Source organism: Ictidomys tridecemlineatus, chromosome 10 (genome assembly GCF_052094955.1).
Source record: "Ictidomys tridecemlineatus isolate mIctTri1 chromosome 10, mIctTri1.hap1, whole genome shotgun sequence".
NCBI classification, from domain to species: domain Eukaryota; kingdom Metazoa; phylum Chordata; class Mammalia; order Rodentia; family Sciuridae; genus Ictidomys; species Ictidomys tridecemlineatus.
In genome coordinates, this window is record NC_135486.1 from 2809734 (window position 1) to 2817008 (window position 7275).

General features: G+C 58.8%; 1 long non-coding RNA gene across 1 annotated transcript; it reads left to right on the forward strand.

Moving 5' to 3' along the window:
* Positions 1 to 429: 429 nt before the first annotated feature.
* On the forward strand, positions 430 to 3974 carry LOC144367096 (uncharacterized). Its single transcript, XR_013426320.1, has 2 exons — positions 430 to 3313; positions 3424 to 3974. It is a non-coding gene; the product is annotated as an uncharacterized LOC144367096 (long non-coding RNA).
* Positions 3975 to 7275: the final 3301 nt, after the last annotated feature.

Consider the following 7275-nt stretch of genomic DNA (forward strand, 5'->3'; position numbering starts at 1 on the left):
CTGTGGGTGGGGGTGGGGCAGTTAGCAGTGTTGGGTGCCTGTGGAATGGGGGTTGGGGGGGCAGTTAGTGTTCAGCTCCTGTGGGCTGGGGGGGGCAGGGGGGGCAGTTAGTATCCAGCGCCTGTGGGGTGGATGGGGGTTGGGGGGCAGTTAGTGTTCAGCTCCTGTGGGTGGGGGTTGGCGGGGGTGGGGGCGGGGGCAGTTAGTGTTCAGCTCCTGTGGGCGGGGGTGGGGGCGGGGGGCAGTTAGTGTTCAGCTCCTGTGGGCGGGGGTGGGGGCGGGGGGCAGTTAGTGTTCAGCTCCTGTGGGCGGGGGTGGGGGCGGGGGGCAGTTAGTGTTCAGCTCCTGTGGGTGGGGGTGGGGCAGTTAGTAGTGTTGGGTGCCTGTGGGTGGGGGTGGGGCAGTTAGTAGTGTTGGGTGCCTGTGGGATGGGGGTTGGGGGGGCAGTTAGTGTTCAGCTCTGTGGGCTGGTTCGCCCCTCACGCACAGGAAGAGTGAAGGAACAAGTGACGTCCTTCCAGGGTTCTTTTTAAGCAGTCCCCATTCCTCCTTGATCTCCTTCCTTCCTCTCTGTCACACACAGTATCCAGGACTTCGGGGACACTCCAGCCGAGGACACTCCTGGATTGCGGGTTCGCAGCCTGCTCCTGCCCTATAGACGCACCCGCGACCTCTTCATCTAAACCAGACACAACAGAAGGACGGGATCCCATGGGCCCGAGGTGGCTGACGAGCCTTCAGGGTCAAGAACTGCCCCAGGAAGAGCCACTGCAGGGCCGGCCGGGAGGAGGCCGGGAGAAGTGGTCCTGCCCAGCACTCAGCCAATTTCAGTGCCTGGGAAACAGACTCATGTACAGAGCAGAGAGCGGAGGCCCATGGTGAGCGGCCGCAGGCCGAGCAGGCCGTGGCCATGGCCATGGACTGTACTGTGCGATGCAGAGGTGCCGGGAGAGCGCCACAGAGGAAGTGTCCACGGTCCAGGCCGACACTCAGTCTGGCTTGTGGCGCCAGCACTCGAGAGAGCCTGTCTATCTAGTCTCCTGTTGAGGGCCTCAGCCAAGTCGGGATGAGGCATGGCTCTTGCCAGGAGTGGTTGCGGGGTGAGCAATTGAGATTGATGGTTAAGTTAAGCTGTGTATTCAATTGTACATAGCCCCTGCTGTCCGCCTGGGGCGCCCGCTACCTTGGAGTTCTGGCGGGGACTCCTGGGGAGTTCGCCCTGGCTGGTGAAGTTGGTGGAGGGAGTTCCGTGGGTGTGTGGTGTGCCTGGAAGGGCCGCGTGGGTGGCGTTCCTGTGAGTTCAGAAATGAAGTTTGTTCCTGCTCGAGTGGCTCGTGGTCTGTGCCCAGCCAGGCTGCAGCAGTCTCCACCGAGAGGAAAACCAGGGTTCCCCCCCCAACGGTGCCTCGAAGATTGAGCATCTGTGGCAACGGTGGTCCCTGGGCCCTGAAAGACACTTCGCTCTCCCTTCTCTATTTCTTCTCCCTGTTTCTGCCCTGGTCTGTCCCCCCCACACACACGGGATGGAACTCAGGGCCTGGACATGCTGGCCAATCTCGCCACCACTGAGCCACGTGCCGCACTCCTCTTTGGTGGACGAGAGTCCTCCTTTACAGGCCGGGGCCTGACCCTTGCACGTCTTCCTGCGCACCGCACCGTTAAGAAAGGGACCGGGGAAGTCCTGCCGCTGGTGGGACGCGGTGTTCAGGAACTGGGCCAGCTCGAGAGCTCCTACTTCTCCCCTCCCCACGGTGGCCGAGCAGGGCGGAGGACACTGATGTGACCCAGGCCCAGGGGGTCCCTGGCAACCCTGGGGCGTGCTCGGAAGGTGCTCCAGACGGAGAAACCTGCTCCTGGGTACCCCTCCTGCCCTCCCGGCCCCGCTGCCCACGTTCCTCAGAGGTGGCAGCAGGTGCTGTGGGCTGGGTTCCCAGTGGCATCCCTGGTGGAGAGCCGAGAGCTGCTCTGCAGGCAGCCCAGAGACAGCAGGTCGCGGGCACGGGAGGCGCCACCTAGGGCGTTGGGTGGCGTGGGGCAGTGGGGCGGTGGGCTTCACTCAACGGACAGGTTTCCTCTTCCGCCCTTCTCCCCCACCTCTTCTAAAACTTAGCCTGTTCTGGACAGAATCAGTTTGCTCCAGAATACTGCTCAGAAAGACTGATGAATGGAGAGGAGAACAATAGAAGGGAAAAGAGGGAAAAAGAGAGAGAGATGGGTGAAGCAGGAGGAGTGTGAAGATGAGTAACTGGAGAGCAAAGAGGTTTTTTTTGTTTTGTTTTGTTTTTAAAGACAGACTGATAATAGTGCTGACTTACTGGGGCTGTGAGATGGACTCCTGCCTCAGGGCCTTTGCATATGTCACCTCTGCAGCAATCTCCCTCTATCCCTCAAATACCCCCCTGCACAGCGGTCCTGGGTCTCCCCAGGTAAGTCCACCTGGCCAGCATTCTCCCAGGGCTTCCCCAGTTCTGCTCTTCTTCATAGCAGTATTACCCCCATCACAGCCTCCATTTACTGGTTTGTCTTCCCTCAAAGGAGTGAACCCTTCGCCAGCCCAGGGAGGTTCAGAGTCTCAGGCCTGCTGCAGCAGGTGTCTGACACTGTGCCCAGCAAACCGCAGGCGACGGTGGGCGTCGCTGCACACATGGCCTGATGGATGGGAGGAAGGGGAAGTCCAGCTGAGGCAGGACTCAGCACGCCCTCCTTCCTCACCTGGACGGCCTCACGGTGTCTCAGGGAGGAGAGAGAATCAGAGTCTTGATGTCACAGTCGCAGGCCTCCTTCCCAAGGGGGCTCCCATCAGCAGGCACCGGCTCAGGCAGGGAGAAGCCTCCTCTTCACGGCGGGGCCTTGGGGCTAATCCGCAGGGCAGGACAGTGACCATCTCCTCTCACCTCCCGGGAGGGGCGAGGACGAGCCCAGTGGTAGGAAGAGTGGCCCAGGCAGAGGCCCTCACCAGGTCCTGAGGAGCAGTTTCTCTGTCCCCTTTCTGGGCCTCACCGTCCGAGGAAGTGGCTTGCTGCTCCCTGGGGACTTGGTGAGCTAAAGCAGCTTGGAGGAGGCCCGGGGACCCCCCTGTGTGCAGTCCTCACCGGGGGTTCAGGGGCACGGAGAGAGAGGGCCGAGCGGGCAGGAGGCAGGCCCACAGGCACGCGGAGTCGGCAGGCCGCGCTGACCAGAACCCAGGCCCCGCACCGCCCACCAGGCCCAGCCCCTGCTCCAGGTGTGAGGACACGAGCGAGACAGACGGCAGCTCTCAGGACGTCCCTGAATCTCCAAGGGACTCCGCACACGTGGTTTCCATGATGACGAGGTTTGACCCACCATCTTGAGGGGAGGGTAGTTGGGAGGGAGGGTCCTCCTGAAGAGACCCCCCAGCGCTCCCGTTGGCTGGGGGTTGGCACCTCCGCTTTACGCAACCAGGTGGGGGGGTCAGAGGAGCTGGGAAGAGGAGCCCGAGCCACGGGTGTGGGAGCCGGAGGAAGGAGAGGCCACGGGAATCCAGCTTAGCTGGTGGTCGTGGGAAGTGACCCCTGAGTCCACACCTCCAGTGACCCTTGGCTGTTGGCTGGGATTCCCGACAGCATGGAGCACACTGCACGGTAAGGGCTCGCCTTTCTCCCAGCTGAGCACCCTGCCATCTCCTGAGAGCCCAAGTGTCCCTTGTTCTGAGCCCCAGTGGGTCTCATGTCACCCTAATCTAACGGAGGCCAGATGGCTTCAGGGTGGGATGACCTGAGGGCAGAAGGCTGGGTCTCTGAGCCAGGAGGAGGGGCTGCAGGTGGTGGCTTCTGGGCTGAGGATTCCATAAGTGAAGGGAAAGCAAAGGTGGCGCTGTAGAGGGCTGTAGCCGGGCGTGCCAGCTGCATGGAGACGGCTCCAACGCTCTGCACCGGGCTCCGAGACCTCGCCCCATCTCTTCGTGTGGCTGTCCCCTCTGGGCCCTTTCTAATAAAACCACAACCTCAAGAACAGCGCGTTACTGCACTCTGAGTCCTTGTAGCAATCTATCTCTTCCAGGGGGCTCAGTCGGTCAGAAGTGCAGGTGGCCGAGGGACCCCTGAACTCAGTGGCTGGCGTCTGAAGTCGGAGCAGTTTTAAGGGGTCTGTGCTACCTCACGGTGGTCGGTGCCAGGATTCGGTTGTGGTGGGCCAGGGGGAGTCCCTGCCCTGCTTACAGGTGTCAGCTCCTGGCTCCTCTGGACCCAGCTGTTCCTCTGTCCTTTCACTGCATTCGTTAACATCTCTGTGACAGCACACCCGTATTTCTGTACACGTACGATTTTTTCTGTTAAGAGGTCTGTTTTGCTCTGCCCTCTGGACCCTCAGGAGCAGGGCAGTGTCTTTCTCCTCTCAGTACCCCCTTGCCCACGCCATCTCTGGCCCACAGGAGGCACAGTTTATGTCAGAAGAGCTAATATGTTAACCAGCGTTCCGCCGCTGTAACAAGTCACCCCAGGTGATCAAATTAAAACGAGGAAAGGTTTGTCTGACTCTGTTCTGAGGGTCTCAGTCCACAGTTCTCGGTCCTGTTATTTCTGGACCACTCGGGAGGCAGCACACCTCCGTGGAGCTCACGGCAGAGGAAGCTGCTCACCTTGTGGCAGGAATGAGAGAAAGGAGGGGAGGGGCCACTGTCCCCTTCAAAGACACACCCTGACGTCACAGAGGACTTCTAGGAGGCGCCTTCGGGGGCTCCAGCCTCTCCCCACAGTGCCACAGGTAGTGTCCAGGCTTCAACACGTGGGCCTGGGGGTGCTCCTCAAAACCACAGCAGCCATGAAACACGGAAAATACCTCTGCCCCCGTCCCTGCCATCAGCCCGGAATGATTAACTAATGACAGAAAAGTGGTTTTCTTGTAGCAACTATTTTTTTAAAAAACTTATCTATCATTTGTTTGTAAATAACAAAAGTAATGCAAAATGAATGAATTTTTATTTGTGATCACAAGCCCATCCCCAAAATTCCCTCTGTGAAAAGAGCTTGTGGGTCTCGGCCACACAGGGTTCATGGAACCAACCGCAGAAGTAAAGGTGCAGTGAGAGGAAGTGAAGGTACAGGGAGAGGAAGTGAAGGTGCAGTGGGAGGAAGTGAAGGTGCAGTGAGAGGAAGTGAAGGTGCAGTGAGAGGAAGTGAAGGTGCAGTGGGAGGAAGCGAAGGTACAGGGAGAGGAAGTGAAGGTGCAGTGAGAGGATGTGAAGGTACAGGGAGAGGAAGTGAAGGTGCAGTGGGAGGAAGTGAAGGTGCAGTGAGAGGAAGTGAAGGTGCAGTGAGAGGAAGTGAAGGTGCAGTGGGAGGAAGTGAAGGTGCAGTGGGAGGAAGTGAAGGTGCAGTGAGAGGAAGTGAAGGTACAGGGAGAGGAAGTGAAGATGCAGTGAGAGGAAGTGAAGGTGCAGTGGGAGGAAGTGAAGGTGCAGTGGGAGGAAGTGAAGGTGCAGTGGGAGGAAGTGAAGGTACAGGGAGAGGAAGTGAAGGTACAGGGAGAGGAAGTGAAGGTGCAGTGAGAGGAAGTGAAGGTGCAGTGAGAGGAAGCGAAGGTGCAGTGAGAGGAAGTAAGGGTACATGGAGAGGAAGTAAAGGTGCAGTGGGAGGAAGCGAAGGTACAGTGAGAGGAAGCGAAGGTGCAGTGAGAGGAAGCGAAGGTGCAGTGAGAGGAAGTAAAGGTACAGGGAGAGGAAGTAAAGGTGCAGTGAGAGGAAGCGAAGGTGCAGTGGGAGGAAGCGAAGGTGCAGTGGGAGGAAGTAAGGGTATATGGAGAGGAAGTAAAGGTGCAGTGGGAGGAAGTGAAGGTGCAGTGTGAGGAAGCGAAGGTGCAGTGGGAGGAAGTGAAGGTGCAGTGTGAGGAAGTGAAGGTGCAGTGAGAGGAAGTGAAGGTACAGTGAGAGGAAGTGAAGGTATGTGGGAGGAAAGCTCATGGACAGATCAAGGCCACCTCTGATACCTCAGTGCTCATGCGGGTGCTGGAACCCGACAAGAGAAAACCGAATGGTCCCAGGGAATTTCCTGCGCCTGTCCACAGCCCACTGCCCAGCAGAAAATGCCAACCCCCCAGGAAAGTGACAGACCTTTGTGTCGGTTCTGACCAGCAGCTGCGGTTGTCGCCGGGCAGGATTTCCCACCCAAGTCCTGCAGCACAGTCCAGCCCTCTGACCTGCCCTCTGCTGGGCCTCCCTCCAGCCCCCCTCCTTCGTCCTCCTCCAGCGGCCTCCTGGGAGCCTTCTGTCATTCTGTCTGCAAGGGGAAGGTGTGAGGACAGAGAGGGACAGGCTTCCCAGGGAGCACAGGCTGGACACCCAGTGTGGGCTTTTTCAACGGTGCCCAGCTCCCTGAGAGGAGGAGGAGGAGCCGGCCCCATAGGGAAGGCCGGATTTGCCGATGACTAATGCAATTACCCCTTTGGAATTTAGCTTAAGAAATGAAAGAAATAGACCCGAGGTCACGGGTTTCAACTTTGTGTTTTAAGTCCCCAATCCTCTCCTGGTCAAGAGTGGGAAAGGGAGGGACAGGGAGTGGGCGGGGAGGGGAGTCAGGACAAGCCCAGGGCCAGCTGACAGGAGGTACAAGTGGTGGGGAGGTGCTGGACGTCAGGGGACAGGCGGGCGAGTGTCGCTGCAGAGGAAGGCGGAGTTGGCACCGTGCAAGGAGGACAGCTCTCACCTGAAGAGGAGCCTGCTGGGGAAGGCCTGAGGGGCCTGGAGAGGCCACCAAAGCTCCTCAGCCGCCGGCCAGGTGCCTGTCAACCAAGGTTCCTCACTGTGCTGCGTCTCCCTGGGCTGTCATGGAGCCCCCCACCTGGTGGCACGCTTACCATGGAGAGGGCAAGAGTAGGGGGTCTGATCTCGGTTCTTCCACCAGCTACTTCTGTGGCTCCCCTCGGTCCTGGGAGCTTCATCTAAGGCCCTCTTGGGGCCGTGCACCAGGCTAGAGGGTGGGGAGGAGGACCCATAAGGCCACCAGGGCTTTTCAGACCTTAAAATCTGAGAAACGGTCACAGCCAAAGGGCCCAAGGAGACATGCAGCTAAATATGGTGAGGTATCCTGCATGGGATCCGGGACAGAAGAGGGCCATTGGGGGAACAGGAAGTCTGAGTAGGGTGGACTCCTGTTAATAAAACCCCATCAGGATTGGCTCGTTAGTTGTAAGATGGCAGTAATGGAAAACTGGAGCTCTGGACTATTTAAAAATGTCCAGCCGAGGTATCGGTCCTCTGAAACAGGCAGTTTTCTACACACTGTGAGTCCCTGGTAGGTGGCCTCCAAGATGAGGACATTT